At 46.0% G+C, this 25,468-nt stretch overlaps 1 protein-coding gene across 10 annotated transcripts in view; it reads right to left on the reverse strand.

The window, feature by feature from the left end:
* Positions 1 to 25,468, reverse strand: part of LOC112131563 (cAMP-dependent protein kinase catalytic subunit PRKX-like) — a 324,246-nt gene that overhangs the window by 261,651 nt on the left and 37,127 nt on the right. For 9 of the 10 annotated variants that reach the window (XR_010138927.1, XR_010138928.1, XR_010138926.1 and 6 more), the window contains exon 2: positions 23,978 to 24,047. The gene's annotated coding sequence lies outside the window, so the exon portion shown is untranslated. Of the gene's footprint in view, positions 1 to 23,977; positions 24,050 to 25,468 lie in introns of those variants that run through there. The other variant, XM_054544287.1, reaches the window with a different exon arrangement.

The raw sequence follows: 25,468 nt of genomic DNA on the forward strand, positions 1-25,468 counted from the left end.
AGTTGGTATTGTTTTATGTGTCACATATGCTTAAATACCAATGCACATTTATATTACAGCTGAAGTGAGTTATTTCCTCCTGCTCATAATCAGTTCTTAAACAGTACAAAGTCAAAGGCAAAACAACACTCAGGAGACTATGCAATTTTTCCATTCAAATTTGGATAATTTCTTTTTAAAAAGCAAATCTCTATCATGTAAATCTCAGCAAAAACGTCTCCTTATTAAGCAATTATAGACCATTTGGATACTCCAGGGAAGGTCTAATAACATCTTAATATGTGGCTCCCAGTGTTCCTGCGGTATTTGCTATTACAAGTTAGAGTTACATGTTCACTTCTCTTATGGAGAAATTTGTCCAAATACCTAGGAAGGCAGGCTCAAAAAATAAAAATAGAAGCATACAGTCTATTGAGCTATTAGGTATACTACTTTAAATATTCAAAACAAGTAAAGTGTGACTCTGACCTCAAGTCTAATAGGAATTTGGAAGGAGAACAAAAACAGCTATCCTCTTAAGACTGCCTACAGGGGACCCACGGTGTTCCGGGTTTCCATGGAAGGTGTGTGGAAAGAGGAAATTTCTCACCACTGAGGGAAATCAAGAATCCCAATAAATCCCACTGTCTTGTCTGTAATTGACTCCCATCTCTCCAGCTCTTGGACCACACCCTGGTCCAAGGAACCATCATCCCTCTGGAATATTCTAATGGGCTCCAACAGCCAACCCACTTCCATTGCCAACTCCCTCCAAGGACAGGTGATCGCTGGAGCCCAGGAGTTCAAGACCAGCCTGAGCAACATACCAAGACCTCATCTCCACCAAAAATACAAAAATTAGCTGGGCATGGTGGCATGTGCCTGTAGTCCAAGCTACTTGATAGACTGAGGCAGGAGGATCGCTTGAGCCCAGGAGATCGAGGCTACACTGAGTCACGATTGTGCCACTGGACTCCAGCCTGGGGGACAGAGTGAAACCCTGTCTCAAAACAAAAGGAAAAAATAAAAAAGGTTTACAAAGCATACATCAAAGAACTGAAAGCAGGATCTGAAGGAAATATCTGTGCAGGCAAGTTTGTAGCAGCATTATTCACAACAGTCAAAAGGTGGAAGCAACCCAGGTATCCATCTATACAGTTACAGGAATAAAGTGACCTATCCATACAATGGAACAGCACTCAGCCTTAAAAAGGAAAGACATTCTGACACATGCTACCACGTGGACGACCCTGGAGGACAGTACGCTGAGTGAAATAAGCCAGTCACAAAAAGACACACAGTGTAGGATTCCACGTATCTGAGGTCCCAGAGCTGTGAAGCACACAGAAACAGAAAGTTGGGTGGCTGCTGGGACTGGGAATGGGGAAATGAGTGGGTAGTTACGTATGGAGTTTCAGGACTACGAGACAAAAGGAGTTCTGGAGGTTGGCTGCGCAAGAGTGTGAACGTACTTGTTGTTACTGAACTGTACACTTAAAAATGGTTAAAACAGGCCGGGCACACTGGCTCACGCCTGTAATCCCAGCACTTCGGGAGGCCAAGGCAGGTGGATGACCTGAGGTCAGGAGTTTGAGACCAGCCTGGCCAACAGGGTGAAAGCCTGTCTCTACTAAAAATACAAAAATTAGCTGGGTGTGGTGGTGTGTGCCTGTAATCCCAGCTACTCAGGAGGCTGAGGCAGGAGAATTGCTTGAACCTGGGAGGTGGAGGTTGCAGTGAGTCAAGATCGTGCCACTGCACTCCAGCCTGGGCAACAGAGTGAGACTCTGTCTTAAAAAAAAAAAAAAAAAAAAAAAAGGTTAAAATGACAAAATTTTACATTACATGTATTTTACCAATAAAAAGAAAAGAAAAAAGCACTATTCAACAAATCATGTTTTTGATATTTTGACAATTGCACTTTTAATCGCTTCCTTTATGATTCTACTTTTATTTTAGAATGTGATTCTGAGACCTCTGCAGCTTCACTCGACTACAGAGAGCCACGCGCACACACAGAAAGGTTAAGGACACTGGTGTAAGGCAAGGGGGCCAGTAAAGGCACACGACCCTTTGAGTCTCAGGCACAAGGAGTTGGCGCTTATTTCCCCTCAAGGGTGGGGCTGGGGGCGCCTCGCTGAAGTCTCTGTCCCCACACTGTGCTGAACCACTGGAGTTTTGAGAGAGTCTTGGGCATCAAGATAAAGGAGGCACCAGAGTGGAGAAAGACAGGACCCTGCCAAGTGTGGGTGACATGGCCCAGTGTGGCCTGGGGTGGGTGACATGACCCAGTGTGAGTGGCGTGGCCTCATATGGTCCAGTGTGGGTGACCTGGCCCAGTGTGGGTGACATGGTCCAATGTGGCCTGGGGTGGGTGACTTGGCCCACTGTGGCCCAGTGTGGGTAATGCTGCCCAGGGAAAGGGGCACCCCCGGTCGCGGCACCAGTCGCTGTTGCTCAGAAGGCAGGGACAGAGGGGCTGGGCAGACTCTGGGGGTTCACAGTTCCGAGTTCCCGGGTGCCCTGGGAAGAGTGCTTCTTTCAAGTGGGGCAGAGGCCAGACGGCATGCGGTGATCAGGGTGAAAGGGTGACAGCTGAAAGGAGTGGAGTCTTTCTTTGAAGAATGACAATGAGGGAGAAAAGCTAAAGCAGGGCAATCAGCTACTGGACTTGGGGTTTGGGGTTTTTTTAAACATAATGCTTAGTTTGTGTTTTTAGTGCTAAAGACAAGTGGAGAGTCTGTGTAGGGAATGAAGAATAGAAGACAGAGGTGAGAGAGATTTTCTTCCCATACAAAGCCTATAGTTTTTACTAAATCCCAAACCACAAGAACTCCTGCTAACCTCACAAAATTAAACCCATGTTGTCAACAAGTTCAGAAAACCTTGCGCACAGATGGAAACTTTCAGATGGTCTTTTCGTTTCCCATGGGGAAATGTCAACAGAGTCGCTGGGGATGGAGAGCCTGATAAGAGCCTCCATTCAAAGGTGGGAGCCTGAGAAAGTGAGTTCAACCGAGGCAGGAGGGACAAGGCGTTCCTGCTGCAGAGAAGTGGGGGCAATGAACTCCACTTCAACTGCTTCTCCTTAGAGCCAGCTTTCCTTCACTAATTAACGAAGAACTCTCGAGCATCCAAGCAAGAAGAAAAATCACACAGTCCCAACCCTCCTGGCGTTTATATAGTCATAATGAGAAACACACAAGCCTGGAATCCAGCACACCAAGTTCTGGGGTGTGGGATACGTGAGCACGGGCCCTGTTCTCCGCCACTGCTCAGCCCTGGCCTTCAGGGAGCTCCTCCCACCTGCTACGGTCAGCCTTCCCCAAGCCATGGGGACTGCAGGTTTTGCTTCCAGAACCAGCCCACTGGGATCATCTGCAAGCCCTCATCCTTCCCGCTCACTCAAGGACCAGAGAGTCTCACGGGCTAACCTGCTCTGTCCAAGACATCTCCCCATATGGAGCTACTGAAATACATATTTAGGCTGGGCGCTGTGGCTCAACACCTGTAATCCTAGCACTTTGGGAGGCCGAGGTGGAAGCATTGTTTGAGACCAAGAGTTTGAGACCAGCCTGGGCAACATGGCGAGACCCCCATGTCTACAAAAGTTAAAAAATTAGCCGGGCAAGGTAGCTCATGCCTGTGGCCCCAGCTACTTGGGAGGCTGAAGTGGGAGGATCGCTTGAGCCCAAGAGGTCAAGGCTGCAGTGAGCCGTGATCGCGACCCTGCACTTCAGCCTGGGTGACAAAGCGAGACCCCATCTCAGGGAAAAAAAAAAAAAAAAAAAAGAAAAGAAGAAAGACAAAAATATATATTTAAAAGGAATAAAATTTAAAATTCAATTCCTCTGTTGCATGAGCCACATTTCAGGTGCTTCATAGCCAGATATGGCTACCAGACTATACAGAAAGTTCCACTGGGCATATAGTCGTTTTTAGTCTGCTCTGACTTAACCAATTAAAGCTTTGGTTTTTGGGGGTTTTTGTTTGGTTGCTTGCTTTTTGTAGTTCAAACTATAACCGACCCTTGAACAACACGGATTTTTTTCAATAAATACAATTGGCCCTCCTTATGGGCAGGTTCTGCATTCACAACCAAATTCAGATGGAAAATACAGTATCTGGGGATGCAAAACCCACAGACACAGAGGGCTGACTTTTCCTATCAGCAGGTTTTGCAGAGAGGACTGCAGGATTTGAGTGAGCACTCATTTGGGTAGCTGCAGGAGGTCCGGGAACCAATCCCCCAAGGATACCAAGCGATGACTGTAATGAGTTCAAATAAGCTCTTCAACAGAAGGCCTTGACTCAAGTACACTAAATGAGGCTACTCTGATTCTAGGCAGGGGTCGTGGGAGGAGGGAGGTCAGCCCTGGCCAGCAGCCTCCCCACCCCCAAGCACGCACTCTCTGCTCCCCAGTGTACAATCTGAAAGCCTGGGTCAGTTCCTGCATCCACTGGACCCACCACCTCTGGCTTTCCCTGCTCCCTTAAAACACCAAGACCTTCACATTAGTCATCTCTAGGCAAAACTTTTTAAGAGAAATCATCTTCCTTTCTGCTTCCAAAGGTTCCACGTTTACGACCTTCCCATCTGTTCTGCTCCTTTTCCAAGGCTAAACCCTCAAAATCTCCCTCCTGCAAAAAATACGCCCCCTCCCCCCATTCTTTATCTTATCTCTTTAACTTCTTTTTTTGTTCCCCGTAGAAACAGGGTCTCCCTCTGTCACCCAGGCTGGTGCGCAGTGGCACAACTGCAGCTCACTGCATCCTCCAACTCCTGGGGTCAAGTTATCCTCCCACCTCAGCCTCCCGAGTAGCTGGGATTACAGGTGCATGCTACTATGTCCAGCTAATTTTTGTATTTTTTGTAAAAACAGGGTCTCTCTATGCTGCTGCTACCCAGGCTGGTCTCCAACTCCTGGGCTCGAGCAATCCTCCTGACTTGGCCTCCCAAAGTGCTGGGATTACAGACATGAGCCACCATGCCTGGCCCTCTAGAGCCTGTTTAACTCAACCACAAGTCTCCCCTACTGTAAAAAAATCCTTCCCCTACACCAGCTTCCCTGTCAAATGCTGTTCTACATCTCCCCTTATCTGCAAGGAGGACCACTCCAAGGAGAGGTGCTCCCCCAATACCCCCATCTTTTTAGCCACTATCCCATTTATTCCATCTTCAGCCAGCCGCAGATGCACTGCCCCTACCCTGGAAGCCAACGTGGATACTATGGCCTCTATGTGCCAAGGACACCTCTGTAGCCCTGATAACTCTAGGTCTCCTCTCGCCTCTCATCAATCTCTGCTCACTCTTCAGGATCTCTTAGGGGCACACCCTTCCAAGGAACTCCTCCTCCTCCCATCTCCCAGGTCTCTAGCCCCAGACCATCTCTTCAGCTCTCAGCCCCATTTCAAATTCCTATCTCCAGAGCTCCCTTTTTACACCTCTGCCTTGTGTCTTCCAACTAGACCACGGTCCCTCGGTGGGGGGCGGGGGGTGGTCAAAGATCTGTGCTACTTATTCTGGAAGAGGAGGTGCTTGGTAAATAGCCGCTAAATCCAGCACCAAAGTTCTGCAGTGTAAGTGGGATTGGCCTCCTTTGGGTTTTCCATGCACATATTCCAGTTTGTGGCTACATAAAAGGAAGGTGCGGGGAGAGGAATATTTAGAGCAGCAGGTAATGGAAACCAGGGGCAGATGAAATCGTTCAATGACGAAGGAAGATTACAGTAATCAGCCCCACCCACAACTCCAACTGCCAGAACATTCATTGAAGAACACCTTCTTGTAAGCTCTGCTCCTACCAAGAAATACTCCAGGCCAAGGAGATCCAAGGGCCACATGCCCATCTCTTCCAAGTTATTTTTAGATCTTGTCAGAGTAGGACAGGAGAAATGAGAGATTTCCCACTCCACAATTATTCTGGCAGCTTTTAAAGTAGGTTAGCATGAAAAATCATCTGGGCTGTCACTGCCGCTTTTGAATTCTAGCTAATTTTTATCCCCGTTCCTCCAACCCCCTCTCCTTGCCACTCCCCCAGCAGCAGAGGTACATGCCTGCAGCTGAATGCCTGGAGAAGTCAAGAAAGAAAATGCGCAAAGGCAAACCAAGGAGGCCGCTTCCCAAAGACACCGGAGCCACTGTAAAAAAGATCCTGCCTGCCTACTTCATGTCTCAAAAAGAAAACATGTTGAGAGAAGAAATTTTCAAATGACAGTGCTCTCTAAATTACAAACGGGATACAGCCCAAGTCTTCTTTTGTTACTTCCTCAGAAATGTTTTTCTCCTAGAAACTATGCTGTAAAGAACAGGGTCAAATTCCCAACTAGCCTGGAAAGGCTTTTTAAAGCCCACAATGTAACTGAAATGTACATTTGCCATGAAAAATATACAAGTAGGCTGGGCCCAGTGGCTTACACCTATAATCCAAGCACTTTGGGACAATGCAGTGGGAGGATCGCTGAGCCCAGGAGTTCGAGGCTGCAGTGAGCTACGACTGCACCACTGTACTCCAGCCTAGGCACCACAGCAAGACTCTGTCTCTAAAAAAATTAAAATAAACTAAACAAATATATATGTGTATGTATATGAAGTATACCATATGGTGGCAACTGTACATTGTCGCATTCCATGTCTCAACCACAATGTTACTGAGGGGAATGTGTTCCATGTACCATGGACAAGACAGAAACCACACGGCATCTCCTTCACGTGTTATCTCCCTAGTCCAGACTCAAGGAGACACAACCATCTAAAATAGTGAACGCAAAGGCAGGAAATGTGTCAGCACACTTCATATGTATGTTAAGCTAGCACTGCACAGAAGGCACTAGAATGTAGCTAAGCACCAGGGGAGCAGAAGCCTGTCCATGTAAAATCCCAGCTCCACCACCTCCTACCCATGGGCCCTGCCTTACACGTCAGCATGGACAGTCTGCGTGTGTGGCCACCACTCTGGTTCTATGATAACGGGGTAAGGAGGGTCTTCAGGCTGAGTGGCTCTCCGAAGCTAACACCAATTCCCAAAAGACTGTCACCAACAACCCCAATTTCTGGGTGACTGAGGAGGATACAGAAAAAGGCCATGAACAAAGGTCATCTTGCAGATGACCCAGCCTCCTCTCTTCTCATGCCCTGCACAGAGGTGACCCACACCTCCCTCATTTCATGCAACAGCCCTTGGGCTCTGTCCTCTGGTTGCAGCTGTTATAGGACAAAGCCAGCAACAATCCCTTCCAATCCTGAGGTATAAATAACTGATAAGGTTTAATGTATTACCTCTCCCAGGACTATTGGCACTTTAACTGGGACAAGACTTCACATTAAGTAAGTGACTCTCGAATTGTGAAATACCAGGCTTCTGCAAGCAAGGCAAGACGAGAATAGGGTGGAAATGAAGAAGGGATCAGGAGAGGTGAAAGTCCAAGTCACACCACCAAGGTGGTACGTGCCTTCAAGCACTCAGAACTACACGCTAGTTCTGCAGAGGACCAGAGAGCAAATATCTTAGGCTTCGCAAGACAGACAGTGTCTGTTGCCATGGTTGCAACACCCCTTGTAGTGAAAAAGCAACCATAGAAAATATGTCCATGAATGGGCATGGCGGAGCTCCAGTAAAACTTTATCTGAATGTCACATCATTTCCATTTATCAACAACGTACTGCTTTTTTTTCGAGACAGGATCTGGCTCTGTTGCCCAGGCTGGAGTGCGGTGGCATGAACATGGCATGAACATGGCTCACTGCAGCCTCGAACTCCTGGGCTCAAGCAATCCTCCCACATAGCTGGGGCTACAGGAGCACTGCCAACATGCCTGGCTTTTATTTTATTTATTTTTAGAGAGGTCTTGCTATGTTGCCTAGGCTGGTCTTGAACTCCTTGGGCTCAAGTAATCCTCCCACTTCAGCCTCCCAAAGTGTTGGGATTACAGGCATGAGCCGCCGCTCCCAGTCTCTTTACTCTTTAAACATGTAAAACTATCTTCAGCTCGTGGCTTCTACCCACAGAACCATCCACTCATGCACTCCCCAGGGCACTGTCCTGCAGAATCCTGACTGAGTGGTGCTATGAATTATCAAGGAAACCCTTCTGGAATTTGGAGAAGCACCGGGGTGCCCTGAAAAGCACACGGCTTTAAAATCACACTGGCCCACCTGCCACCATTCAGCTCGCAGATCTGCAGTTCAGAGTTTGGGGACCTGGCATTTGTCACTGCCTTGGCCTTAGTTTCCCAAGTTATAAAACGGAAAGAGTCTTTCTAGTGATGTGGATTTGCTATGCTGGCTTGAGTGCACCTAGGGCACTGCCCTGCAGAAGGCAGATTCCTGAAAAAGGTCCCTGCTATAATACTGATTCTTTCTGTCTTTATCTCCCCTTGGGGCTGGGTTACATTCCTGCCTGGGCCTCGGAGATCGGGGTTTGGTGTCTGTTTGGGGATCTGACCACGGCACTGAGAACACACAGGTGTATGGGAAGGAATCCACAGTTCAAAGAGCAGAGGGTCAAAGGCAGGGCAGGCTACTCGGATTTCCTCAAAGAACACACACAGATATTGGCCTTACCCTCTTGGCAGGTCCAGCTCTCAAACGTGCAAGAAACTCGTTCCTGCAGGCTCTTCCTCTCGCCTTTCCTGGCCTTGTCTCCGGCCCTATCTGACTATCTCTAGTCTGTCATTACCCACCCTGGGTGGTTCCTTCCTACCACGTTTCTTCTGCTCTCCCAGAGACTGTATAGTATTCAGTTCATTATGAAGATGTTTTACAATTCCTACTTTGTGCTGTAACAAAATAGCAAGACACATGTTTAGATAACATGTCTCAGGACCCAAAACTCTGATTTTTTTTTTAACTTAATGTGCAATTTCAGTAATTCCTTTCTTATTTGAACTAAGCACCAGGCCAACTCTACAAAGCTCACAGCAAAACTGCTGAATATCAGGAAATATGAAATGACCTCCTCAATGTGGTAAGCTTTTTTTGAAAAACACTTTTAACCAGCAGTATGCTTTTCATTTTGCTACATCATGCTTTATGAAGGGGACAGTCGTTCCAATGACTTAAAACGATGGGCTTCCAATCATTTCCAAGCAAGAGTCATTGGAGGGCAACACAAAGACTGGTTACCCAATTGCACCAAGCGTGTTGTCAATTTCCCTTGCATTCTCCCTAAATGCTCCGAAAGGAAATCACCTATGTCAGTTTTCATCAGCGATGATAAAGAGGACTTGAGGTATCAAGTATTTCCCCACCCTGAACAGTGAGATGGATGCTTGAGGAGCTGATGCTTGGCCAGTGTGCCTGTGGCTCTCTCTTTATCTCTATCTGTGCTGGCCCTTGAGAAAGGCTGCATTTTCGCTTATCTTCCCTCTGGTATGTGTACTCCCCTCTTCTAAAGGGCTGGAGCACATTCAGCTCAGCCACTTATCTCTTGCTTTCTCTCTTTTGTTTTATTTTGGAGAAGGAAGCGGGCAAAGGCGGCGGGGGAGAGAAAAGAGAAAAATACAAAAGAGATGACACCACCCCACTTCCTCTGATATCAACCATGGTTTCACTGCTCGTCATGGACCCTTGGTTCCTAATTGTGGCAACACGGAGATAACAGGCAGGGACACACTTTCTGGAACCAGTGAATCTGAAACTGCTATCTCCACAATGACACTGACACTATGTCCGTGCACATGAACTGGCTGTGACCACACTAGATTACAGGAAGTATTTTGAGGACATGTACAAAAACAGTGGTCCTGAACCCTTTTTTGACAGGTTTATTGAGATATAAAACACATGCCATACAATGGACCCATTTCGAGTACAACTCAACAACTTTCAGTACCTGCAGAGTTGTGCAGCACCATCAGCACAATCAATTTCAAGAATTTCCATTAACCCTGTACCCTTTAGCAGTGACAACCTCTTACCCGCCTAAAGCCCCAGTCCTAGGAAACCACTCATCTACTTTCTGTCTCCACAGACAGATCAAACTCTTTTTCGTTTAGCCAAAAAGCCTCTATAAATGTTGGACAGGCTCCTTGGCATCGACGACACTCACAAATAAATTCTCAGTCTTATCATATCTCCCTTGTGCAAGGCAGTAAACGAGCCTGGCTTCGGTTTCTACAAGTCACGCAGGCTTCTGCAATTTCACTCCACGCCTCACTCACAAAAAGAGCTTCCCAATCCCCAGACCAAAGGAAATTGCGCTGAATTCTTGACCAGTGCATGTCCAGATTCCTGGACGGGGATGTTTGATGATCTGGCTCCGCTACTGAGGTCAAGGGCTGCCACCTCCTCCTCCACACTCAGAGTTACAGAACTCTGGGGTGTTTGCCATTTCCAATCTCATCGCCTTCTCAGCAAGAGGTGGGAAAGAAAAATCATTCTGCCACATCCTGTGCTGATGATGTTGGGTTCCTGTCTATTATGAGTTTACATTTTGATTCTCCTAGTAAGGTGACTAACTGGCAAACAGGCCAAGCAGATCAGAAGAAGGAATTCCAAAGGGAGGTATATATGGCATTAATTAATGGAAAACACAAGATGATCGTCACTTGAGGGAGAAAAGTTGTTTTATCAGTTTATAAAATAAGGACTATAGGAACTTAGTAAGTGGATCCAAGGCAAAGGATTTCAGGTTGCAGTAAGTTGGGTGTTATTTTTCCCCCCTCCATCAGTCTGCCTGGAGCTTAAAAGGGAAATGATTTGTCTCATTGCAGCATCAAAAACAAAAGGAGCACACCCCATACGCACATGAGCAGTACACACATCACATTTTAACTCCTGATAACATCTGCCTTCCTGGGGGTTGTCACCAACGCTCCCACCTCGGCCTCCAAGAAAGTCAAGGAGCTCCTCGCCAGGTTGTTAGCCCTGGCTCGCTATGAGCTCTTCTGCTCAATCCTCCATCTCATTCTAAACTCTTCTGCTCAATTTATGTTCTGTTGACATTTGGAAATATATTACTGACTCTCATCTTTAACAAGCAACTTACAAATGAGTACACGCAAAAAGGGTGAAATCCAAGTAAGGGCTCCAAGGCTAGGTAACTGTGTTGCACCAACGTGGATTTCCTGGGTTTTCCTGCTCTATGATCCTGTGAGATGCCACTACCCTTGGGGAAAGCCAGTAAAGGACACAGTACTGGGATCTGACAGCACTATGTTTGCAACGCAGTGTGAGTGTGTAATTAATCAAAAGAAATCATTTAAAACAAAAAGTAAAAGAAAATGTTAAAAATCTAACACAGTCTCTGTTACTGGGGAACCCTCCTGGGGCTTTGGAGAATAAAACATGGCAAACCCAAGGGACACACATGAACCCTAGAAAGGTCAATAAAAACTAAGTGCAACAAACACAGGCAATGAACCAGGAAATACCTCTCTGTAACCAGCAAGGAAATAAAGGTCTTCTATTGGATTAAGACTCAATCTCCTGCAAATTAAAAAAAAAAAGTCACAGTGTCATGTGGGGTTTTTTTGTTTTGGGTTTGAGGGGGTTTTGTTGTTGTTGTTGTTATTGCCAGGTAACTGGCCTCTGGTCTTCCTACACACAATAAGCAAGTGAACTACAGTGTAGCCTAACTTCAACACTACTGACACTCTGGGGCCAGGTAACCCTGTTATGGGGGCTGCTCTGTGCACTGTAGGATACTTAGCAGCATCTTTGGTGACACAGTTTGGATGTCTGCCCTTTCCAAATCTCACAGTGAAATGTAGTGGGGTAATCCTCACTGCTGGAGATGGGGCCTGGTGGGACGTGTTTGGTTCATGGAGGAACCATGGCTTGGTGCCCTCCCCCTGGTACTGAGTGAATTCCCTCAGTTTATGCAAGAGCTGATTGTTTAAAAGAGCCTAGCCTTCCCTCTGTCTCTTGCTCCCTCTCTTGCCATGTGAGACACCTGCTCTCCCTTTGCCTTCTGCTATGAGCAAAAGCTCTGAGGCCTCCCAAGAAACCAAGCAGATGCCGGCACCACGCCTGTACAGCCTGTAGAACTATGTGCCAAATAAATCTCTAAATTACCCAGTCTCAGGTATTCCTTTACAGCAACAAAAAACTAATACACCTGGTTTCTATTCACTGGATGCCAGTAACACTCCCTCCCCAAGTTGTGACAACCCAAAATGTCTCCAGACTTTGTCAAATGTCCCCTAGGTGCAGATCACCCCCAGGTGAGAAACACTAGTCCAGGGAACAAACATCTATTGAATCCAACTGGCAAAAATAACAGGAGTCTAAAATTTACCGGGTACCTCCTACATGCCAGGCAGCCTTCCATGTGGATTCCAAGTGGACGAATTCAGTGAATCCTCCCAAGGATCTGATAAGCAGGTGCTCTTAGGACGTGCAAAGAGGTAACTAAGGCAGAAAGAGGTTAACTTGCCCCAGTCGGGAAGCAGATCCCTCCAAATCCTCTGCACCCCCCACTGGAGTGCACCATCAGGCCACCTCGTGAGGGGAATTTCTGCTTGACTATACTCGTCAGTAGAGTCTAAGTTCAACGAAAACTCAAGCAACAACCTGGGTTCGTTTAATATGACTTGCTACCTTGTCCAGTCTAACAAAACCCAAAGCATTGACTCCTTTTAACTTAAAAAATAAAAAAGCAGAGAGGTCATCATAGGAATTAATGAGGGATCTTCCTGCACGTGTAGCATGCTTCGTTTGTTTCCTCAACTGTGCCGAGACTCTGGGGACTTCCTCCAGGCACCTTCATTTGTATTCAAAATGCACAATCCCAAGGCTCGGTTCTCGGAATAAGCAGAGGAAAGGAGCCGCATAAGGTCCTGGAAACACATGAACAGGCACCCTGTGGTTGTAGGCTCAAGGGAAAAGCGAAGACCACGCTGGTTTTTCAAATAAAGGGGGCTAGGAAGCCGTCTAGTCGCTTGATCAGCAACTCCAACCTGACACGGAACTCAATCTTTCCCTGAAAGACTCACGGGAAAGGCACTAGGTGTCTGTGTTTCAAAAGACTTACACTGGCCGGATGCGGTGGCTCATGCCTGTAATCCCAGCACTTTGGGAGGCTGAGGCGGGAGGATCACCTGAGGTCAGGAGTTCAAGACCAGCCTGGCCAACATGGTGAAACCCCATCTCTACTAAAACCACAAAAAATTAGCCAGGCGTGGTGGCACACGCCTGTAGTCCCAGCTACTAGGGATGCTGAGGCAGGAGAAACACTTGAACCCGGGAGGCGGAGGTTGCAGTGGATCATGCCACTGCACTCCAGCCTGGGCGACGGAGACTCCATCTCCCAAAAAAAAAAAAAAAAACTTACACAGAGAAAGCCTGAAAGCCCACAAGAGCAATTAGCAAAAGGAACACTGACATAACAAATACAGTGATGTCCAAAGACATTAGCAACCAGGTAGCTAAGCTCAGGGGGTGCTACGTGTCATAAACTTGAAAGCTCCATTGGTCATGAGTAACACACATGTAGGTGCTACCACAGGCAGCTGGTGGGCATTTCAAACTTTCTCTTCGTATCTATGATGAATTCATGGATACCCAAAACAGTGAGTTTCCATTTAGAAAAAGGAACCCCCTTGGCACACATCAACGATTTCACTGTCATCAAGATAAATGTTAAGGCCAGGTGTGGTGGCTCATGCCTGTAATCCAAGGTGGCTCATGTCTGTAATCCCAACACTTTGGGAGGCTGAGGCAGGAGGATCACTTGAGACCAGGAGTTAAAGACAAGCCTGGGCAACATAGGGAGACCCCATCTCTACAAAAAAATAAACAAAACTAGCTGGGAGCGGTGGCATGTGTCTGTAATCCCAACTACTTGGGAGGCTGAGGTGGGAGAATCACTTGAGCCCCAGAGGTTGAGGCTGCAGTGACCTGAGATCGCGCCACCCCATGCCAACCCAGGCAACAGAGCAAGACCCTCTCAAAAAAGAAAAAAAAAAAAACAGATAAATGTTAAGAAGTAGACAACCTGCCCTCATTTTCTTCCCAAATGTCTATTTTATCTCAAAAGCATCCATCGGTTTTGGCCTTTCAAATAGTCTTCACTATTAAACTTGGACCAAAACTTTAATTGCCAATGTCATTTCCAACGTATGATGTTGCAAACAATTTCACTACATAATTCACTGAGAATTGAGAAGTACCAACTGTAACTGTGAGCTGGAAAATGATTAAAATGTGTACAAAACGGACAGAAATAAAACGTATTTAAGCTATGTTTGGAAGACAAATGCCAACCCATCCTCCAGGGGTAGAATTTTTAAAATCTTCTATTTGGAATCATAGAATACTGGTGTCTTATCTTCACCCACAGCACATCCCACAGGGGTTCAGGTTGTCTTTCTGATAAACCCTAATTAACTTGCGTCTCAGGTGGTCACATGGCTTCCACTTCTTGTCATCAGGTGAGCTGATATTGCAGGCGCCACATCTGAGGAGAGAACATTTCAACCCACAAGCCAGGCAAGCCATTCCCTAAAACACATTCTGGATTAGAGAGGTTAAATCTCCTGCATGCCGGCGGGTCAAATGTGCAGAGGGGAAAAGAATGAAAGAGCGTGATTATCACCATCCTGAGCCCTCTTGGCTTTTACAGTTTCTCTGTTTTAACTCCCATGAGTACTGACTCAGCACTTCTCAGTTCCATGGAAGGACTTCATGGAAGGACTTCACTTACCAAATCCAATGCTTGGCCTTTTTTCTGTAAAGGGCCAGAGAGTAAATATTTTCTACTTTGTGGGCCACACAATCCCTGTACTTACAAGTACGTATTCAACTTGGCTGCTGTGGCAAGAAAGCAATGATGTTAGTCAGGGCTGTCCAGAGAAACAGTGCCAATACGGTTTGTTTATGTGTGCGTGCGTGGATGGATGGATGGATGGATGGACGGACAGATGGACAGATGGACAGATTCTAAGGAACTGGTTCACACAATTGTGGAGGCCGGCAAGCCCAACCTTTCCAGAGCAGGCCAGAGACCCAGGGAAGCGCAGACGTCACAGTCTCAAATCCAAAGGCAGGGTACTGGTAGAATTCCCTCCTCTTTGGCGGACCTCAGTCTTTTTCTAAGGCCTTCAACTGATTGGATGAGGTCCACCCACATTATGGAGGTCATCTGCCTTACTCAAAGTCTACTGATGTGTTTCTTTCATCTAAAAAATACCTTCACAACAACATTCCTAAGTACCTGACCAAATATTGGAATACCACGGCCTAGCCAAGTTGACACATAAAGTTAACCATCACAGCAGCCAGAGACAACCCATGAATGAATGGGCGTGGTTGTGTGCCAAGTCTGGACACAGCCCCGTGGGCCACAGTCTGCTGGTGCCTGTTGTAATCCATCCTTCAGACAGATGCCAGTTTTGTCTTTCTAAAGCACCTGTTCAAAGGTTTTTAATGGTTTCCAGGACCTAAAGAAAAAGCCCCCCTCCTCCCCATCCAACTTCTTGGATTAGTCCAGTGTCCAAGGCGTTCCACACACACAAGCTCCGCACTAACTGCAATCCAAATCCCACTTACCCCAGGATACAATTTCTCCACTCCAGTCAAATCTGTCTACACTACGGTCCAGGATTTCTTACCTGTGGCACTGTAGACATTTAGGGCTGGATAATTTGTGGGGGGCTGTCCTGGGCAGTGTAGGATGCCCAGCAGCATCCCTGGCCTCTACCCACCCAATGCCAGTAGCACCCCCACCCCGTCAGCTGTGACAACCAAACTCTAGATGTTGCCAAAAGTAAAACAAGAGATGTTAGGGTGTGGTGATTATACCGCAATTAAAGCTAGAGGGAACGCTGTCAGTTCCTGGGCCTTCATTTGCTGACACAGAAGTGAGGGTGTAGCTCTCTAGAAGCAACTCACAGTGTCCGTATCATTCATAACACAAGTTACAGCAAGGACGGCACTTTCCTGCCCTCCACACACGCAGCCAACAGTACAGTCGACACAGACTCGCAGCATGCAGGGCCATCTCTGATAACTCAGAAAATGCACGCCATTAACAGTGACAGCAAAAAATCATCCACTAAAAGCAATTCTAGACCAGGCACAGTGGCTCATACCTGTAAACCCAGCACTTTGAAAGGCCGAGGTGGGCCGATCGCGTGAGCCCAAGAGTTCGACACCAGCCTGGGCAACATGGTAAAACCCCATCTCTACAAAAAATACAAAAATTAGCCAGGTGTGGTGGCGTGTGCCTGTAGTCCCAGCTACTCGGGAGGTTGAGGCAAGAGGATCACTTGAGCCCAGGAGATCAAGGCTCCAGTGAGCCATGATCACATAACTACACTCTAGCCTGGGTGACAGAGTGAGACCCTGACTCCAAAAAAAAAAAAAAAGCGATTCTATACATACAAAATGATGCTATCTGGGGTCTCATACTACCCATGTGTCTGACTTCATCCAAGCGTTCTTTCAGGCAATGTACTAGAAATCTTTTTTTTTTCTTTTTTTTTTTTTGAGACGGAGTCTTGCTTTGTCGCCTCAGCTCACTGCAACCTCCGCCTCCCGGGTTCACGCCATTCTCCTGCCTCAGCCTCCCAAGTAGCTGGGACTACAGGCGCCCGCCACCACGCCCGGCTAATTTTTTGTATTTTTTTTTAGTAGAGACGGGGTTTCACCGTGTTAGCCAGGATGGTTTCGATCTCCTGACCTCGTGATCCGTCTGCCTTGGCCTCCCAAAGTGCTGGGATTACAGGCGTCAGCCACCACGCCCGGCTTTTTTTTTTTTCTTTCAAAAAAAAAAAAAAAAAAAAAAACAGGATACACGTGCAGAACGTGCAGGTTAGTTATATAGGTATATGTATGTCATGGTGGTTTGCTACACCACCCTAATTAGTAGGGTGGTGCAGCACTCTACTACCTAATTAGTAGCACCATCCCTACTGACCCTCATAGTTCCCTCCCCTCATCCCCACTCCCCAACAGGCCCTGGTGTGTGTTGTTCCCCTCTCTCTGTCTATGTGTTCTCAATGTTCAACTCCCCCTTATGAGTGAGAACATGCGGTGTTTGCTTTTCTGTTTCTGTGCTAGTTTGCTGAGGATGATGGCTTCCAGCTTCATCCATGTCCCTGCAAAGGACATGATCTCATTCCTTTTTATGGCTGCATAGTATTCCATGGTGCATATGTGCCACATTTTCTTTATCCAGTCTATCACTGATGGGCATTTGGGTTGGTTCCATGTCTTTGCTATTGTAAATAGTGCTGTAAGAAACATACACGTGCATGCATCTTTATAGCAGAATGATTTATATTCCTTTGGGTATATATCCAGAAATGGGATTACTGGGTCAAATGGTATTTCTGGTTCTGGATCCTTGAGCAATCGCCATACTGTCTTCCACAATGGTTGAACTAATTTACATTCCCACCAACAGTGTAAAAGCGTTCCTATTTCCCCACAGCCTTGCCAGCATCTATTGTTTCCTGACTTTTCAATAATCGCCATTCTGACTGGCATGAGATGGTATCTCATTGAGGTTTTGATTTGCATTTCTCTGATGATCAGTGATGTTGAGCTTTTTACCATGCTTGTTAGCTGTGTAAATGTCTTCTTTTGAGATGTGTCTGTTCATATCCTTTGCCCACTTTTTGATGGGTTTTTTTTTCTTGTAAATATGTTTAAGTTCCTTGCAAATTCTGGATATTAGACCTTTGTCAGATGGGTAGATTGCAGAAGTTTTCTCCCACTCTGTAGGTTGCCTGTTCACTCTGATCATAGTCTCTTTTACTGTGCAGAAGCTCTTTAGTTGAATTAGATCCCATTTGTCAATTTTGGCTTTTGTTGCAATTGTTTTTGCTGTTTTAGTCATGAACTCTTAGCCCATGCCTATGTCATGAATGGTATTGCTTAGGTTATCTTCTAGGCTTTTTATGGTTTTGGGTTTTACATTTAAGTCTTTAATCTATCTTGAGTTAATTTTTGTATAAGGTGTAAAGAAGGGGTCCAGTTTCAGTTTTCAGCATATGGCTAGCCAGTTTTCCCAGCACCATTTACTGAATAAGATCCTTTCCCCATTGCTTGTTTTTGGCAGATTTGTCAAAGATCAGATGGTTACAGATGTATGGTGTTATTTCTGAGGTCTCTGTCCTGGTCCACTGGTTTGTATGTCTGTTTTGGTACCCATACCATGCTGTTTTTGTTACTGTAACCTTGTAGTATAGTTTGAAGTCAGGTAGCATGATGCCTCCAGCTTTGTTCTTTTTGCTTAGGATTGTCTTAGCTACACGGGATCTTCTTTGATTCCATATGATATTTAAAATAGGTTTTTCTAATTCTGTGAAGAATGGCAATGGTAGTTTAATGGGAACAGCACTGAATCTATAAATTACTTTGGGCAATATGGCCCTTTTCATGATACTGATTCTTCCTATCCATGAGCATGGAATGTTTTTCCATTTGTTTGTGTCCTCTCTTATTTCCTTGAGCAGTGATTTGTAGTCCTCCTTGAAGAGGTCCTTCACATCCCTTGTTACTTGTATTCCTAGGTATTTTATTCTCTTTGTGGTAATTGTCAATGGGAGTTCACTCATGATTTGTCTCTCTGCTTGCCTACTGTTGGTGTAAAGGAATGCTTGTGATTTTTGCACATTGATTTTGTATCCTGAGACATCACTGAAGTTGCTTGTCAGTTCAAGAAGTTTTTGGGCTGAGATGATAGGGTTTTCTAAATACAAAATCACGTCATCTGCAAACAGAGACAACTTGACTTCCACTCTTCCTATTTGAATACCCCTTCTTTCTTTCTCTTGCCTGACTGCCCTGGCCAGAACTTCCAATACTATGTTGAATAGGAGTGGTGAGAGAGGGCATCCTTGTTTTGTACCAGTTTTCAAAGGGAATGCTTCCAGCTTTTGCCCATTCAGTATGATATTGGCTGTGTCTCTTCCAGGTTTTGGTATTGGGATGATGCTGGCTTCATAAAATGAGTTAGGGAGTTCTTCCTTTTCAAATGTTTGGAATAGTTTCTAAAGGAGTGGTACCAGCTCCTCTGTATTTCTGGTAGAATTCAGCTGCGAATCCATTTGGTCCTGGGCTTTTTTTGGTTGCTAGGCTATTAATTACTGCCTCAATTTCAGAGCTTATTGGTCTATTCAGGGATTCAACTTCTTCCTGGTTTAGTCTTGGTAGGGTGTATGCATGCAGGAATTTACTCATTTCTTCTAGATTTTCTAGTTTATTTGCATAGAGGTGTTTATAGTATTCTCTGATAGTAGTTTGTATTTCCGTAGGGTCAGTGGTAATATCCCCTTTATCGTTTTTTATTGTCTATTTGATTCTTCTCTCTCTTATTAGTCTAGCTAGCAGTCTATCTATTTTGTTAATTTTTTCAAAAAACCAGCTCCTGGATTCAATGATTTTTTGGAGGGTTTTTTTGTGTCTCTATCTCCTTCGATTCTTCTCTGATCTTAGTTATTTCTTACCTTTCGCTAGCTTTTGGATTAGTTTGCTCTTGCCTCTCTAGCTCTTTTAATTGTGATGCTAGGGTGTTGATTTGAGATCTTTCTAGCTTTCTGATGTGGGCATTTAGTGCTATAAATTTCCCTATTAACACTGCTTTAGCTGTGTCCCAGAAATTCTGGTACATTATCTCTTTGTTCTCATTGGTTTCAAAGAACTACTAGATTTCTGCCTTAATGTCATTATTTACCCAGGAGTCATTCAGGAGCAGGTTGTTCAATTTCCATGAAATTATGTGGTTTTGAATGAGTTTCTTAATCCTGAGTTCTAACGTGATTGCACTGTGGTCTGAGAGACTGTCTGTCATGATTTCGGTTCTTTTGCATTTGCTGAGGAGTGTTTTACTTCCAATTGTGTGGTTGATTTTAGAATAAGTGCCATGTGGCACTGAGAAGAATGTATATTCTGTTGATTTGGGGTAGAGAGTTCTGTAGACTTCTACTAAGTCTACTTGATCCAGATCTGAGTTCGAGTCCTGAATATCCTTGTTAATCTTCTGTCTCACTGACCTGTCTAATACTGACAGTGGGGTGTTAAAGTCTCCCCCTATTATTGTGTGGGAGTCTAAGTCTCTAAGAACTTATTTTATGAATCTGGGTGCTCCTGTATTGGGTGCATATATATATATATTTAGAATAGTTAGTTCTTCTTGTTGAATTGTTCCCTTTACCATTATGTAATGCCCTTCTTTGTCTGTTTTTATTTTTATTTTTGTTGGTTTAAAGTCTGTTTTGTCAGAGACTAGGATTGCAACCCCTGCTTTTTTTTTTTTTTTTTGCTTTCCATTTGCTTGGTGAATTTTCCTCCATCCCTTTATTTTGAGCCTGTGTGTGTCTTTGCATGTAAGATGGGTCTCCTGAATACAGCACACCGATGAGTCTTGACTCCTTATCCAATTTGCTAGTCTGTATCTTTTAATTGGGGCATTTAGCCCATTTACATTTAAGGTTAATATCGTTATGTGTGAATTTGATCCTGTCATCATGATGCTATTTGGTTATTTTGTACATTAGTTGATGCAGTTCCTTTGTAGTGTCATTGGTCTTTATATTTTCATGTGTTTTTGCAGTGGCTAGTACCAGTTTTTCCTTACCATATTTAGTGCTTCTTTCAGGAGACACTGCAGGGCAGGCCTGGTGGTAACAAAATCCCTCAGCATTTGCTTGTCTGGAAAGGATTTTATAGGAAGCTTAGTTTGGCTGGATATAAAATTATGGGTTGAAAATTCTTTTCTTTAAGAATGTTGAATATTGGCCCCCAATCTCTTCTGGCTTGTAGAGTTTCTGCTGAGAAGTCCATTGTCAGTCTGATGGGCTTCCCTTTGTAGGTGACCTAGCCTTTCTCTTTGGCTGCCCTTAGTTTTATCCTTCTTTTGACCTTCGAGAATCTGATGATTATGTGTCTTGGGGTTCATCGTCTCATAGGGTATCTTAATGGTGTTCCCAGCATTTCCTGAATTTGCAGGTTGGCCTGTCTTGGTAGTTTGGGGAAGTTCTCCTGGATAATATCCTGAAGTGTGTTTTCCAGCTTGTTTCCATTCTCCCTATCTCCTTCTGGTACTCCACTCAATCATAGGTTCAGTCTTTTTATGAGGTCCCATATTTCTGGTAGGCTTTGTTCATTCTTTTTTCTCTATTCTTGTCTGCATGTCTTATTTCAGTAAGGTGGTCTTCAAACTCTGATATCCTTTCTCCCGCTTGGTCGATTCAGCTGTTGATACTTGTTTATGCTTCAAGATACTTGTGTGTGCTTCACAAAGTTCTCGTGCTGTGTTTTTCAGCTCCATCAGGTTGCTTATGTTCCTCTCTAAACTGGTTATTCTAGTTAGCAATTCCTCTAACCTTTTATCAAGGTTCTTAGCTTCTTTGAATTAGGTTAGAACATGCTCCTTTACCTCATTGTAGTTTTTTATAACCCATCTTCTGAAGCCTACTTCTGTCAATTCATCCATCTGATCCTCCGTCCAGTTCTGTGCCCTTGATGGAGAGACGTTGTAATAATTTGGAGGAGAAGAGGTACTCTGGCCTTTTGGGTTTTCAGCATTTTTTCACTGATTCTTTCTCATCTTCGTAAGTTTGTCTAGTTTCAGTCTTTGAGGCTGCTGCCCTTGGATGAGATTTTTGTGGGGACCTTTTATTTGATTGTTGTTGTTGATGCTGTTGTTGTCACTTTCTGCTTGTTTTTCTTTCAGTAGTCCAGTCTCTCTTCTGTAGGGCTGCTGCAGTTTGCTGGTGGTTCACCTTCAGGCCTTATTCACATCTGATTCACTCCCATGCCTGAAGATGTCATTCAAGGATGCTGGAGAGCAGCAAAGATGGGTGCCTACTCCTTCTTCTGGGACCTCTGACCTCAAGGGGCACCAACCTGATGCCAGTAGGATCGTTCCTGTATAGGGTATCTGACAAGCCCTGTTGAAGGCTCTCACCACCCAGTTGGGTGGCACAGGGAGCAGGACCTGTTTAATGGAGCACTCTGTCTCTTGGTGGAGAGGGTGTGTTTTGCTTGGGGGAAACCCACTCGTCTGGGCCGTCCAGATTCCTTGGAACTACCAGGAGGAAAAGCTAAGTCTGCTGGTCAGCAGAGACTGTGGCCACCCCTCCCCTATGGGCTGAGGTCCAGGAGATCCGAATTCTGTCCCTTAGCCTCTGGCTGGAGTTATTGGAGATCCTGCAGGGAAGCCCCCCCACACACACCCCAACTAAGAAAGGATGGGTCGGGATTGGGCCTGAAGAGGCACTCTAGCCGCAGACTGCCACAGCCAGTGTGTTGGGCTGTGGGGACAAGTCTTGGGACCAAGCTGTCCAGCCTCCCTGGCTCTAGCAGGGGAAAAGCGTAGCTTGTAGCTATAGAAATGGGTGCCACCCTTCCCCCTGTCCACGGAGCTTAACATGTTAGGCAGTTGCCAGTGACAGTGCTGGCTGCTACCCCTCCCTGCGGGAGTTCAAAGGGCTTAGACAGCAGGCAGCTGCAGCTGGTACTGGTCACCCCTTCCCGAGGAGTTTGGTAAGCTTAAGCAGATTCCAGCTGAGAGGCTGTAAGAATCTGTGTGTTCCGGGGCTGGGACGTGAGGCCCCAGTGGCATGGGTTCACAAGTGGGATCTTCCAATCCGTGGGTTTCACAGTTCTGTGGAAAAGCAGTTTCCCCGGCTGGGTAGCGCGCTCACTCACCGCCTGCCTTATCTGGGGTGAGGAGGTTCCCCTTCCCCATGTGACTCTCAGGTGGGCCGCCACACCACACTGTTCTTCCTTCTCTCTGTGGGTCACGCCAGCCTTCTAGTCAATTTTGATGAGAGAACCCGGATACCTTGGTTGCTGATGAAGGATTCACACGCTTATTATGGTCTTTTCTGATGGGAGCCTCCGAACACCGTGGCTTCTAGTTGGCCATCTTGGCCCCGCCCTCCGTAAAATGTTTTTAAATTCACTGATTTGAGTTCTGGAGACTTGGAAGTCCAAGATCAGTCAGCCTACATGGTGATGACCTTCGCGAGTTCTGCAGGCTGAGAAGTTCACAATTAAGGCACCAGCAGGATTGATTATTTGGTGAGGGATGTTCTCTGATTCCTTCCAACATGGCACCTTGTCGCTGTAGCATCCAGAGGGCAGAGGGGAGGAACACTGTGTCTTCACATAGCAGCAAGTGGAAGGGCAAGAGACTAGAAATCTTAATTCTTTCAAAAAAGCTTTAGAAAGGTCTTGAACAGCAGAGATGAAAGAAATAAAAATGGTCCCTGCCCTCTAGGAACTTACTATGTGTTTACATCCATGAAGCAATTGGAGAGAGTAGTCTATTAGGGACATGGCTTTGGAGCAAGGCAGAAATGAATGTGAACCCCAGTTCTGCTCCTTGCCAGCTGGTAAGTACCCCATGTTTCTGGAGGAGAGGTTCTACATGTATGGGAAGAAAGGCGAGAAGCTCAGCAGCCTGCACTCAAGACTAGCATCATAAGCAAAGCTGGGCGGGAGGAGCAGGAACACCAGCTGCCTGCACAGGCACTGAGCAGAGAAGATGAGATGGACACATAATGGGTGGCCCCGTGATGGACAGCTTAAACTGGAGGAGGCATTTGACTGAGCAGCCAGTGAGGAAGCAGGGCTGGTCTTGAGCAAGACAAGTGTGTAAGTGTGAAGGAGATCCACCTGTCTATCAATTTTCTGGGTCCACAAAAAAATGTCAAAAGAAAACAGGTGAAGTTACATTTAATAATACATTCTATTTTACTCCACGTATCCAAGTGATCATTTCAACATGTAAACTGTATTACATTATCAATAAGATATCTTGCTTTCTTTCTTTTTGAACTAAGTCTTTGAAATCCGGTGTGTATTTTATACTTCTACAAGGCATCTCAATCTAGACTGGCCACATTTCAAAGCACTCCACAGCCACATGTGGCCCATGGCTACCATACTGGAAATTGCAAAGCTATAAGGCAACAAAATTATCCAAGGAACTCCCAGAGGAGGCTATAGGCTATGGGAGAAGGGGCGGAGGGCGGAGGGGAGGAAGTCTCACAGGAAAGAATTTCCAACAAGGCAAGAAGAGGGAAGTAAAATTTGCTGTACCTTTCACGGTGGGCCTGGTGCTCTGCGAGGCATCTGATATGGTATGATTTTCTTCCACCCTCACGGAAATCTGGAAGAAACAGTAAAATAGCAGCAGTGTCACATACCTGAAAACAGCATAATAGTACGTCAATAATAAAGTCAGTATTATCCCATTTTGTTGTGCTAAAAACAAGGCATGATGAGGTTCACAAACCTGCAGGTGGCAAGACTCGGCCCAGGGCATTCCAAAGCTCAAAGTCCCTTCCTTGTCACCAGGGGGACCCCAGAGTCCACCATTGCAGTAGCCTTTGGCATTAGCTCCCTGAACTGCAACAGTGGAGAAGGCAGCCCCCAGGGGTCCTCACAGGTCACCATGGTCCAAGGAGCAAGAGAAGCATAGCTTTGCCATCTCACTGAGGCCCAAACTCAATCATCAAGCTGAGTCCCTCACCACAGCCCAGTGCCACAAGGTGCTAAGCTCACCCATGTTCACAGTGACTCTTATGACGATGGATGCCAACAATAGTATGTTTTGCACACTCACTCTGAGTGACATGGGAATAGAGAACTTTGCATGTATTGCCTGTCAAACTCCAAAGTCAATCAAGACAGATGTTACTATGCCCAACTTGCTCTCGGTCGCACCACTAGGATGGGTGGGGACTGAAACCCACGTCAGTCTGACTGCAAAGTCCTTGTACTTGACCCTTATGCTATGAGGTCTCCTCTCATGACCCCTTGAAACAGTCCTGTGTACTGTCCAGCTAAACTGTCCTACGTGGTGAGAAGAAAATGAAAGAGGATTGGGGCATCCAGGGCTTCCCACAGACTCGCAGAGCTTCTGGATGTTAGCCCTACTGACATTTGAGGCCAGGTGGTCTTGGTTGTTGTGAGGCCGCCCTGTGCACTGTGGGATGTTCAGCAGTATCCCTGCTCTCCATCCATTAGATGACAGTAGCACTCCTCAACCCAGTGTGACAACCAAAACTGTCTCCAGACATTGCCAAGTGTCCCCTGGGGAACAAAATTACCTTTCTGGTTGAAAAGCAATGCACAGAAATCCCCCACCTTCCCTGGCAGATGTTAGGATGGGTTGTGCATGCTCTGGGCACAGGGCCCTGCCACACTCAGTGTCTCAGCTCCCTCACAGCACTTGAAAGATTCTCAATTCCCACACCACCGCTACTGCAGGAGCCCCAGGAGGGGCACCCACCACAATTGGGTAGGTGCAGGTTCTGTTTGGAGAGTAGTTTTTTTTTTGTTTGTTTGAGACGGAGTCTTGCTCTTGTTGCTCAGGCTGGAGTGTAGTGGCATGATCTCGGCTCACTGCATCCTCCGCCTCCTGGGTTCGAGCCATTCTCCTGCCTCAGCCTCCCGAGTAGCTGGAATTACAGGCACCCGCCACCACACCCGGCTAATATTTTGTATTTTTAGTAGAGACGGGGTTTCATCATGTTGGCCAGGCTGGGCTCGAACTCCTGACCTCAGGTGATCTGCCCGCCTCGGCCT

The sequence above is a fragment of the Pongo abelii genome, chromosome X (assembly GCF_028885655.2).
Source record: "Pongo abelii isolate AG06213 chromosome X, NHGRI_mPonAbe1-v2.0_pri, whole genome shotgun sequence".
Lineage (NCBI taxonomy): Eukaryota > Metazoa > Chordata > Mammalia > Primates > Hominidae > Pongo > Pongo abelii.